This window comes from Lycium barbarum, chromosome 8, assembly GCF_019175385.1.
Source record: "Lycium barbarum isolate Lr01 chromosome 8, ASM1917538v2, whole genome shotgun sequence".
NCBI classification, from domain to species: Eukaryota; Viridiplantae; Streptophyta; class Magnoliopsida; order Solanales; family Solanaceae; genus Lycium; species Lycium barbarum.
The window spans coordinates 111,921,537-111,934,697 of record NC_083344.1 but is presented as its reverse complement, the minus strand read 5'-3'; the positions used below and the strand labels follow the sequence as shown (position 1 = coordinate 111,934,697).

Below are 13,161 nucleotides of genomic sequence, written 5' to 3'. Positions count from 1 at the left end.
TTTTTTAGCCTATTTAAAGAACATTTTCGGTTTTTTTTGGCAGCCAATTTTAACTTTAACCACGTGAACAAAGTTCCATTGGTAGGTGAGCATTGAATACTCCCCTTTTGGAGCTTAGTGAAGACAACAAGATTCCATTTTTCATCATCTTTATCACACTTTGTAAGCTTTATGTCTCATTTATTGCTTACTACTTTTGAGACCATAATGTGTGAGTAGTTTCTTTAATCAAAGTTGTGGACCCAAATGATGGGTGCTATGTAATGGGTGTCTAACATTGTGTATATATATAATGGGTTGTGATGTGTTTTATTATTTCTCGCATTCATTGTTCATTAGTGGTTGCAAACTTTTTTTTCATGCACAAACCCTAGTTTATTTGGAAAGATGAACTAGGGCGTGATTTGAAATAATATAACAAAGACTCGGGGCGCTAACCCTCGTTTAATGAACTCGCTTAGGGATAAGATGAGTTCTACTTGGCATATTTAATCAATCTTATTTACAACTTTTCTGCATTTGGGAAAATCATGAAAAGAAATACTTTCTAACTATTGTAAAATATTAGAAAGTGCATTAAAGATTAAGTGCATACAAAACCCCGACCCATTAAAAATATATCATATTGACACCCATAGCATAACATCTAATCATCGCGGGGACACAACTTTGGTTCTCCCAATCCAAACAAATTCCAAATACTTCAAAATAGCCAATACAAACCAAATCTCTTTTCAAACTATTCGGAATAGGATTAAATCCTTTAAAGACTAGTATCGCATACAATTAGTACCCTTTTCTCTCCATATTCCCTGTGGGATTCGACCCCAACCTTGTTTGGGTTACTATATTTGACAACGTCCGCTTTACGCCATTAATAGGTGTAATTTGAGCGTATCAAATTTTGGCGCCGTTGCCGGGGAATACGATTTTGAAATTACTGATGGTTGTGTACTCTTCTTTAAAACTTTTTCTATTCCATCACACCTTGTTTGCTGTTGTGGTGAACCAGGTGAACATGGCAGGAAGACAGACTCGGAATCAAGGAAACTAAGGTGGACTCCAAGTGAACCCACCTGCACCAAAAGAGGATGAGGATGAGAATATATTTGCAAAATTCATCAATGAAGTTGATTATGCTTCTGTTGTGGTTCCTCCTAGAACTGGAAATGCTACTTTCAAAATTGATAGTTCTATCTATCAGCTGTTGAAACTTGAAGGTTATTTCTGAAATTCTTCGGAGGATTGTCCACTCCGACATTTGAAGAACTTCTTGCATGTGTATGCTCAACAATCCCAAGGTGTTGTTTCTGCTGATGCACTTCAGTTACGGGTCTTTAAATATTCCTTTGCTGGCAAAGCAAGGGAATGGTATGAAAAGCTCCCCAGCAATTCTATTCATACCTGGAGCGAGTTAGCCAATACATTTTTGAAGAAGTGGTTCCCACCAAGCAAAAAGGTTGAGCTTCGGGATAAGATCTTTGAGTTCAAACAACTTCCGGGGGAACAATTATATTCGGCATGGGAGCGTTTCAAGTACTATCTAGCTCAATCTCCAACTCATGGGTTTTCGAATGCTATTCTCATCGAGAAGTTCTACAAGGGGTTAGATACAACGAACAAATTGATGTCAACACTGCAGCTGGGGGATGCTTCATGGACAAATCATTTATTAGCATCACCAGGTTGCTCGATAAGCTCACCACCCACAATCAAGCTTGGCACTCAAGTGATAGTGAAATCCTGTCATATGGTAGTCCCTCTGTTGCCGCGGTGGCTAAAGAGAATCATGAGCGAGATCATGTTTTTCCTCAATTGCAAACCACCGTGGATTTGCTGTCAAAGAGGCTTGCGGAGAAAGAAGCTAAAAGTGTGAATGTTGTCGAAGAGATGCCATCTCATTCTCCCGGAATGTACCAAGTCTCGGAGGAAACTTATCTAGAAGGGCAGCCAGAACGTGAGGATGCTAATTATATCGATCACTCTCAAGGGGGTTATCAAAAGCAATGGAGACCCCAACAACAAAGCAATCAATATGGCCGAAATGAATATGGTAGTTCGGACAAGAGGGATTACAACAACAACCATTATGGTAATCGGAATTCCAATGCCTATGTTCCACCAAAGGGTCGTACTTCTAACTCTCAAATTTGGCGAGAGGGTCCTTCCAATGATCAAGGGACCTCTCGAATGGAATCTATGCTTGAAAAGATATTGGACAACCAGCATAAGAGTGACAAGAAGATGGAAAATTTGATCGAAGTGGTAGGCTCTCACACCGCTTCGATTCATAAACTTGAGTCACAAATGCGAGATCTTTCTCGTGAGCAACATCCACCACAAAGAGGGGGTCTTCCTAGCTACACAATTATGAATCCAAGGGGTAGTGGAGGTGATCACATTGCCTCATGCAAAGATATTTCTACTAGAAGTGGAAAGATCCTTAATGTGGTGAATCAAAGAGTGGTTGAACCTATCATTGTCGAGCCGATTGTTGATGAGGTTATTGACGAAGAAACTGAAGAAGAACTGGAGGCACCAATTGAAGTGCCTATTATTATTGAGAAAGAGAGGGAGGCACACCCTATTGTTCTCAAGGGTGACGAGGAGCCAAGTGTTGAAAAAGCTATCGGTGGTAGCACCCAAAAGAGCAAGGTCATGGGAGCAATTAAACCCTTGACTCAAACATATAAATCTCCTCCCCCGTTCCCACAAAGATTGATGAAAAGAACGGAGGATGCCAAGTGCCAACACTTCTACGACCAATTGAAAGGGTTGTCAATGAATATCCCATTTCTTAATGCATTCCAAGAAATGCCGGGATTTGCTAAATACTTGAAAGATTTGTTGATGAAGAAAAAACCAATAAAGCATGATACGGTGGGAGTCACCCACCGAATGAGCGCTATTATTTCTTCATCAAAGGTTGAGAAGAAGGGAGATCCTGGGGCTTTCACTATCCCTTGCACCATCGATCATCATGATTTTTCTCGTGCTTTATGTGACAATGGGGCTAGCATTAATTTGATGCCACTAGTCAACTATAAGCAAGCCGGTTTGGGAACACCTAGACCAACGATCATACGTCTCCAAATGGCCGATAGAACCATCAAAAGACCGGTAGGGGTTGTTGATGCCATCCATGTTAAAGTGGGGGAATTCCTATTACCGGCAGATTTTGTCATCCTTGATTGTGCAGTTGACAAAGAAGTCTCAATTATCTTGGGAAGGCCATTTCTTGCCACTGGGAGAGCTCTAATGGACTCGGAAAAGAATGAAATAAAATTCCGGGTCAATGATGAAGAGGTAACTTTCCAAGCTAGCAAGGGGTTAAAATTGCCTGGTGCTTATGAGAGCATTTTGGTCATTGATTCTTTCGATGTGGTAGACGAAGCGGTGGATCATAAGTTAGAGGAGGAGCACTTTGACGAAACACTTTCGGCTATTTTGGTGAATTTCGAGGCGGATGACATGAAGGGGTATATTGAAACAGTTAATTCTCTTATTGGCCGGGGTTCGTACTCTTATGAGCCGAAGAAATTATCTCTTGATCTTGATAAAAGAACCACTCCTCCGACTAAGCCTTCGATTATTGAACCTCCAAAACTTGAGCTCAAGCTACTTCCCTCTCATTTGAAGTATGTTTTTCTTGGCCCAGATAATACTTTACCGGTTATTCTCTCATCTTTGTTAAATGAGGAACAAACTCAAAAGGTGCTTGAAGTGTTGCGGGCTTATCGAAGATTTATTGGGTGGACTATTGCGGATATTAGAGGGATTCCCTCCGGTGTTTGTGAACATAGAATCGAACTTAAGGAGGATAGTTCATCAAGCGTAGAGCATCAAACAAGGCTAAACCCTCCTATGCAAGAAGTTGTCAAGAAGGATATAATCAAATTGTTGGATGCGAGTGTTGTATACCCAATTGCAAATAGTCCATGGGTTAGTCCGGTGCAATGTGTGCCAAAGAAGGGGGGCATCACTGTTGTCTCTAATTCCAAGAATGAGTTGATTCCTACAAGGACAGTTACCGAATGGAGAGTGTGTATGGACTATCGAAAGCTGAACACCGCGACTTGTAAAGACCACTTCCCTATGCCTTTTATTGATCAAATGCTTGATCGGCTAGCCGGAAGAGATTATTATTGCTTTTTGGATGGCTATTCGGGGTACAACCAAATTAACATTGCATTAGAGGACCAGGAGAAAATCACTTTCACTTGTCCTTATGGCACTTTTGCTTTCAGCCGCATGCCTTTTGGCTTGTGCAATACCCCGGCTACTTTCCAACGGTGTATGATATCTATTTTTTCGGATATGGTGGAAGATTTCTTGGAAGTCTTCATGGATGACTTTTCGGTTGTTGGTGACTCTTTTGACGAATGTCTTGCCAATCTCGGTAAGGTATTGAAGCGGTGTGAAGAAACCAACCTTGTACTTAATTGGGAGAAATGTCATTTCATGGTGAAGAAAGGGATTGTCCTTAGCCACAGGATTTTCGAAAAGGGTATTGAGGTAGACCGAGAAAAAGTTGATGTTATAGCCAAGCTCCCTCCGTCAATCTCTGTCAAAGAGGTTCGTAGCTTCTTGGGACATGCCGGATTCTATCGGCGGTTCATCAAAGATTTCTCCAAGATCGCCAACCCGATGTGTAAGCTTCTTGAAAAAGAAGCTAAGTTTGCATTTGATGAGAAGTGCCTTAAGGCATTTAATGAGTTGAAGGAAATGCTCACCTCTACTCCAATTATTGTATCTCCGGATTGGTCAATGCCATTTGAGCTCATGTGTGATGCAAGCGGAATTGCTATTGGTGCGGTGCTTGGGCAAAGGCACAACAAAATAATGCACCCACTTTATTATGCTAGCAAGACCCTTAATGGAGCTCAAATGAATTATACCATCACCGAGCAAGAGCTTCTAGCCATTGTCTACGCGTTTGAGATGTTCCAGGCCTATCTACTTGGATCCAAAGTGGTTGTTCATACAGATCATGCGACCTTAAGATATTTTATGACAAATAAAGATGCAAAGCCACAGTTGATTCGTTGGGTATTATTGTTGCAAGAGTTTGACTTTGAAGTCAAAGATCGAAAAGGTTGTGAAAGTGCTTGAATGTGGCTATTATTGGCCCACCCTTTATCATGATGCAAATTTGATGGTGAAATCTTGTGACCAATGTCAACGCCAAGGGTCATTTGGGAGGAAGCATGAAATGCCAATGAATTTTGTCATGGAGGTTGAGCTATTTGATGTGTGGGGCTTCGACTTTATGGGCCCATTTGTGAGTTCTCGTGGTATGCGATACATCCTTGTTGCGGTTGAATATGTGTCCAACTGGGTTGAAGCTGTAGCATTTCCCAACAATGATGGCAAGAGTGTCACCAAATTTCTCAAAAGAAACATATTCACAAGGTTTGGCACTCCAAGGGCAATCATTAGTGATGGTGGCACTCACTTTTGCAACAAGCAATTCGCTAACCTCCTGGAGAAATATGGAGTGCAGCACAGGGTGGCAACTCCTTACCACCCCCAAACTAGTGGGCAAGTCGAAGTCTCCAATCGGGAGATAAAGAGCATCTTAGCCAAGACGGTTAATGCAAACAGAACTTATTGGTCATCTAAGCTTGATGATGCTCTTTGGGCTTATAGAACAACATTCAAGACACCCATTGGTACTTCTCCTTATCGGTTGTTGTTCGGTAAAGCTTGTCATCTACTTGTTGAACTTGAACACAAAGCTTTGTGGGCATTAAAAAAATTGAACATGAATTGGGACGAAGCAACCAAGCTGCGGTTGTTTCAAATGAATGAAATGGATGAGTTTCGGTATCATGCCTATGAGAGTGCGAGTTTGTATAAAGAAAGGATGAAGCACTATCATGATGTCAAACTTCTGAAGAGAGATTTTCAACCAGGTGATTTGGTGTTGCTGTTCAATTCAAGGTTGAAGCTCGTTCCGGGCAAGCTGAAATCCAAGTGGTCCGGCCCTTTTACTTTGGTGAGTGTGTCACCCAATGGGTCAATGGAGTTAACGTCCGATGATGGGACGCGTACTTTCAGGGTGAATGGCCATCGGGTAAAGCCCTACCATTGGATGGTTAATGGAGACAAGATTGTTGATGCTCACCGGTTGAAACATGGCACCGGACCTTAGCATTAAAAGTGGTATTACATCGTGCCGCGACGTTAAATTGTGCGCTTCTTGGGAGGTAACCCACGGGCATTTTCGAAATATGTTTTTATTTCATTCCGTTGATTTTTGTTGTTATGTTGTTTTAATGTTTGTTGATGTGTTGAGGAACCTAAGTGTTGAACCCAGAAATTGCCAGGAAAGCAGTTACGCGACACATTCGACTGAACGTTAAGCTGATCGACGAGCCGTCGAATGCACCGTCGAGTGGATCATCGGAAAGATTTGTCACTAGAAATAATGGAAATTCGACGACAGGTTTGACGCTCCGTCGAACTGATCGACGGTCAGTTCGATGGGCATTCTTCTATCTTTTTCATATAAAAAAGAGAACAAAAAAAAGGGAGGGGGTTTTTCACTCGACGGAGCGTCGGTTCAAGATCAGTGGTTTTATAACCCACGTTGTCTTCACTTTTCTTCATTCTCTTCTGTTACGTTTTGCTCTCTCTCTCTCCCCCCACCTTTCCCCCTACTATAACCGTTACCCACTTCCCCCTTTCTTCACCACCCCACAACCACCACTCCTCTCCTGCCTTACTACTCTGTCCCTCTGTGTGTGTGTCACCGTAATAGTGATTCTTCGGGTGTTTTTCCTTCCTTAAGGGCTGAAATCATCTTCTTTCCATTCTAAGGTATGCCTCCAAAGAATCCAGTCAAACGGGGTGGTGGTCCTAGAAAAGGTCGAGGTTGGGGTCAAACAACCCTTAATCTTAGGGATGAACCCTCTGACTCTGAATGTCAAGTGGTGGTCCCAACGATAAGATTGAGGGCATAGATCACCACTCCCCAAGCAGAATCACCCACCTTACTCTCCTCTCAGTCTGCAGAGGGGAATTCATCCTCCACATCCGCTGATTCTAGCGATGCAGCAACAGAGCAACCAGCCGCTCCTGAGCGAAATTCAGATGAGGAACAAGAGCGGCTGCGGCTGCAAAAGATGGAGATAGCTGCAATCCGCTTCCCCTATGAGGGGTGCCGAAAGTACTATATAAAAGGGGCCACTACAGTCAGCGGGGGTAATCCGAGGAGAAATATTCAAGAAGAAGAATAAATCAGTATGAGCGGCTTAGAGAGCTACCCTCGGATTACTTATCTCATCCAGCACTATCATCTTGAGGCATTCACACAGCCTCCAGGGGATTATTGCCCGACCATGGTTCGGGAATTCTATGCTACCTACAGAGTGATGCTCAAGCAGCGACATAAGAACAAGAGAGCTTTGAAAGCCGCCCCTCCATTAGACACAGTGTATGATCGGGGTATCCATGTTGACATCTCAGCCCGCACAATCAACAGGTTTTATTTTGGTGATGACTTCGTGGCTCCGACCACAGTGGAATATGATGATAAGTTTGAAAGAAGGGGGCTGAGCAATATATAAGGGAATGGTTTAAGACAGTGATGGCTAGAGGGCCGGCGGACCAGGCCCCATGGGTGAGACACTTGGCTGCCAAAATTCATAAGGCGGATATCAGTTTGGAAGCTAAATTTTGGTGGAATTTCGTCATATATCGGGTTCTGCCCACGGGAGCAGATAACATAGTCACGCCGGACAAAGCAATGGTTGTGGCTGCCATGATATCCAGGTACCCAATGAACTTGGGTGATCTGATCAGTAGAGCCATTCGGGAACGCGTACCACAAGAGGCGACAGCCTTGATATTCCCGTGCCTTATCACGCAGTTGTGTAGGTTGGCCCAGGTGAGGCACATTGATACATTTGCAGCTACTCTCCCTGCAACACAGGTGTGTGACATCACACGGAGTAGGGATGAGACCCTCCGTACATCTCAGGCCACCAGTACTTCATTGCTAGATCTCATAGGTGAGCAGGCTGATCATGTTATGGATTCAGTACCACAGGGCACAGTTGATATAGGCACGGAAGGACTGCCCACAACAGAGGCCTCCACACCATCTGTAGCTGATGCTACCCCTTCTTCAGAGGCGCCACCTCGGCCTGCTGTCCCATCTGCATCTCCTATTCCTCCGTCAGCCGCAGTATCAGCTTTCGAGGATCTCTTTGTCCTCAACAGAGCCAACTTCAAAGAGTTTGCAATCAAGGCAAAGCGTGCTGATCAACAGGTGACTCGGATATTACAGAAGTTGGGTAGGTTTGTCCGGAAAGAGATTTCATCGGAGTTAGAGCCTCTTCAGGAGGCTATGGAGAGGCATCATGCTAGGGTAATGCACGACTTGACAGTTTAGAGATGCGGATACTCACTATTGAGAAGAAGAGTGAGTGTGGTACTTCGGGAGATTTGAAGACTGAGCTTGACCAGCTTCGAGCTGAGATTACGGCCCTTCGGACAAGAGAGCAGGTTATTGTGGATGACCCAACACCACCTGCACCGGTCTCCAGCATTTTCGATTTGATCAGAGTAGTTGACTTGGTGACTGAGGATGAGCCTAGGGAAAGTCGCAAGAGAAAGAGGCCTGTCACATTGGCTGATGATAAGGATGAGAAGGAGGATAATGTGGATGAAGACCCCGAGCTTCAGGAGGGTATTCGGCGATTGCGCCTGGACACGAGGTTCACCGGCGCATCTTCCAGCACTAGTGATATCCCAGCACCAGTCAGGCCGATTACGATAGCTCCTCAGGACCTGCAGCCACAGAGCCAGTCAGCTCCACCTCTTCAGTCCACTGAGCAAGCAGTAGAGAGGGCTTCCATTCGCACTACTGCGGAGGAGACACCTCAGCAACAACAGCAGGATTAGAGCATCTCAGGTCGGCCCCTCCACCATGGGGTGATGGTATGGTTTTTGATGCATTGGGGACAATGCATCCTCTTTTTGCTGGGGGTGGGGTAACCTGATGTACCTTGTAGTGTATATATGTGTTAAATCTTATTTAAAGTAATTATGACTTTCATGGTTGTTGCATTTTGAACTTATGGTATGAATTTTGAATGAAAAAGGATATTTGAGAACTTGAAAATGGATTGATTTGAAATTGACCACTCCAAAAGTTTATTGAGTATCTTAAGTTGTAATGAATTGACATGTATGGTTCTTTTTCTGACATCACAGATATTAGAGTGCGTATGAATTGAGTGTTCAAATCCTTATGCCATTGTAAGTGTGAGAACTTCTTGTGTTCATTGTTAGCATATGAGGATCCAGAACTTGCCTGGTAGGTCGTGCTATAATGCTTAGTATAGTTGGTTGTGAAGTGATCATATGCTTTCCTTCTAAATAGTCACGTCAACCTTAAAAAGCCCAAAACCCGTTCTATATGAATATCACTAGTTCCCACGTTGAGCCTTTGACTTTTTCTCTTGATTAGCCGTAACAAACCTTTTCCCCACTTCATGAATTCATTCCATCTTTGCACCCGTTCCCTCCTTGACACTACTAGCGAAAAGAGGCAAATCGCCTAAGCCGGGGGTGGTATATGTGTGAAGTAAAGGCCAAGAGCCTAAAGCTGGGGGTGTGTGAGTTGCATAGTCGAGAACTGAATGTGATAGCGGATCAAATTAGAGAAAAGTTTACAAAAACAAATGTATATATATAGTTTTATAATAATAATAATAATATTATCTCATAAAAAAATTGTAAATTCTAGTAAGAGTAAAATCACATCTTAGTCATGAGTTGAAGAATGAATAGATTGGGCATGAGAAGAAAGGTCAAAATCTGTAGTGTCGAGAAGGATGAGTCACTAATTTTCAAAAGAGTATCCTACCCGTCCCCGAGCCTACATTACAACCCAAGAACAAGTCCTATAGTGATCACAACTGAACCATCCGAAAGTGTTAGGCATTGAAATTAAAGGCAAGCATATGGTATCTGCACTTGTAAATCATGAACTTCTTTGTGAGCGCGAGTGCTTTCTATTCTCATCCATCCTTGTCCCGATTCTTATTGTAAAATTGTGTGTGGAACATTCTCTAATCTAAGTGAGGGCATAATGGTGAATACTCGCACGCATAAATGCTTCTAATAATGTGATGTCATCGATTGAAGCGTCATGGTCAATTCTAATAAGTTTTTTTGAAAGAACCCTGTTTGGGAACGAGGAAAGAGGGAGTTGATTTGAAAAATGCACATGCCGGTAGCGATGAGCAAGCACCATTGTAGTCACTTTTACTTTATTTTTAGCATAGTTGTAGTTTTATTTTGTGGTTGTTTTGTCTGACCTGCTTGAGGACAAGCAAAGATCCTAAGTTGGGGTGTTGATGTGCCGCGGATTTATGGCACATTCGACTCCTTTTTACTATGAATTTTGGTTGTTTTCAAGTAAGTCTAGTTCTCGTTAATATGTTTTGTTGTGTTTTAGGAAAACAATGGCCTAAAAGCAAAAAGCAAAGAACAGAGGAAAAATTGGCCAGAAATGAAGAATCGACGTTCCGTCGATCAGCTGACGGACCGTCCTTCGAAGCGTCGATAAGCTTGATTTTCCAGTGATGACAAAGTTGAAGACGACAAAGGACGGAGACATCGACGAAGCATCGAACTGATCGACGCTTCGTCGTTTGTGTCGTCAATCAGGATCTGTCAACAAGAAGAGAGAAAGAAGGAATACTCGACGGAGCATCGAACTGGTCGACGACGCCGTCGAATGGAACACATTGCTGAAGGTACAAAGGACGGAGAAGTCGACGGATCGTCAAAAGATCGACGGTCCGTCGATCTTGCTATCGGGGGAAAAATTTTGTCATTCGCTGCTGTGCGTTTTTTGGAGCCTATTTAAAGAACAATTTAGGTTTTTTTTGGCAGCCAATTTTAATTTTAACCACGTGAACAAAGTTCCATTGGTGGGTGAGCATTGAATACTCCCCTTTAGGAGCTTAGTGAAGACAACAAGATTCCATTTTTCATCATCTTTATCACACTTTGTAAGCTTTATGTCTCATTTATTGCTTACTACTTTTGAGACCATAATGTGTGAGTAGTTTCTTTAACCAAAGTTGTGGACCCAAATGATGGGTGCTATGTAATAGGTGTCTAAAATTGTATATATATAATGGGTTGTGATGTGTTTTATTATTTCTCGAATTCATTGTTCATTAGTGGTTGCAAACACTTGTTCATGCACAAACCCTAGTTTATTTGGAAAGATGAACTAGGGCGTGATTTGAAATAATATAAGGCAAAATACATCAAAATACTCCTGAACTATACCCAAAATGTCGATATCACACCTAAACTATACGAGCGACCTATTACACACCTTAACTTGTTAAAATGGAATTAAATTACCCCTCGACAGAACAAAACCCCCAATCAGTGATTGTCGTGGGCGACACTCGCCCCTGGGTGAAGCCACGTATTAAATGAACTGATTTATTTTATAATCACGTCATTATAATATACTTAACATAATAAACTCATTTTAATACCTAAACCCATTTTTAACCCCCCATACCCATTTTAACACCCCCAAACCCGTTTCAAATCACCTAAACCCATACACGTCAGACGCTCAAATCCTAGAAAACCAAACGACACCACAAACAACAAATCGTTCAATATTCGTCATAAATCATATATTTTTATAGTTTACCTACTCAATATTGTCGGATTTCATAGAGTTTTATAGTTTTTCTTCATCGTAAACCTATAATCGAAGTGTTGGTGATTGTTTGAACTTGGACGATTCCAAGTTAGCTTTTTTGTTGACGTTTGGAGGACAAAAATCGGTTTTGTTACTAAAAGGTTAGTCCATTGTCTCATTTTGTTTCTGTATTGTGCGATTAGAACTAGGGTTTTTTTTGCGTCTTTAATTTTTCTGGAAATTTGCAGTGTAAATGACTGGGTAAATGCTTGAATATGTAAATGTCAATTTGGTTGTTGTGTATTTCATTGACTATGAAATTGAAGTATTTGTATTGTTGTCAGGTCGAAATATGTCTTATGAACTGATTACTTTGCGATTTTACCATGGTAGTAATTTAACGACTGGCAAAAAACCCTACGTTGGTGGACAAGTAACTGAATTTACACGTAAGGATTTAGATAGGTTTTGCTACTTTGAATTGCGTGATTGTGTGAAAGAATTAGGGTATGACCTTGGTAGATGCACCATTTATGTTAAATTTATCGATAGTGTGGTATTGGTAGAAATCAAATATGATAGGGATACAACCCGAGTTGCTGCATGTTTGGGGGATAGGGATATTTTGGAGGCTTTTATGTGTCACATGATTGAAGAGCCCCTAGTGGTCCCACCCTTATTAGAATATGTAACCCATGTGGAGGGGGAAAGTGATGTTTCTTTTGATAAAGTGACTGGTCAAGACATTGGGGGTAGTGGTGTTCCATCTTTTAATGCATTTGATGCTGATTTAGAGCCATTCAATGAACCTCCTTTTGAACCAACTCAAAATACTGCCCCTCTCCAACCTAACTCTCCAAGTTCTGTCCCTTGTACTCCTCCAACTGTTGACAATACTGAATCAAATCTTGCTTCTAATACTACTACTGCTGCATTAGATCCTGCCCCTAATACTACTACTGAACCAAATCCTGCCCCTAGCACTACCGCTGCTGCATCAAATCCTGCCTCTACTACTACTAATGAATCTATTCCTGCCCCTCATACCACTGCTGAATCTTCACAAACTAAGGTTGTCCCTGATTTTTCTGAAACTGGTAGTGATTTAGAATCATACCTAGATGGATTGTTTGATGAAGGAGAAGTACATAGTGAGAGTGATGTAGATGAGGAGCTAAGGGGTTTTAGGGAGGAAGAGAGAGCTGGAAAAAGAAAAATAAGGAAGAGGGATGAAAGAGCTCATGTTCCTGAACATGTTAAGTTAGGTTCAGGACCAAAAGGGCCAGATGTAGGGTATGATGAATCTGAAGGTGCTAATAGAGACACCATGGAAGGTAAGTTGGTTGGTGATGAGCCTTATTACCCCTCAGATGAAGCTGCCAGTTTTGAGATTGATCCAGATGACATATCTGATGATGATGAAGGAGTAGTTCAACAGAGAGTAAAATAAAAAATAAAAAAGGTGACAAATA

General features: G+C 42.1%; 1 non-coding gene across 1 annotated transcript; it reads right to left on the bottom strand.

The window, feature by feature from the left end:
• Window positions 1–1,463: 1,463 nt before the first annotated feature.
• Window positions 1,464–1,569, bottom strand: LOC132608498 (small nucleolar RNA R71). Its single transcript, XR_009570413.1, has one exon. It is a non-coding gene; the product is annotated as a small nucleolar RNA R71 (small nucleolar RNA).
• Between the last annotated feature and the right edge of the window lie 11,592 nt (window positions 1,570–13,161).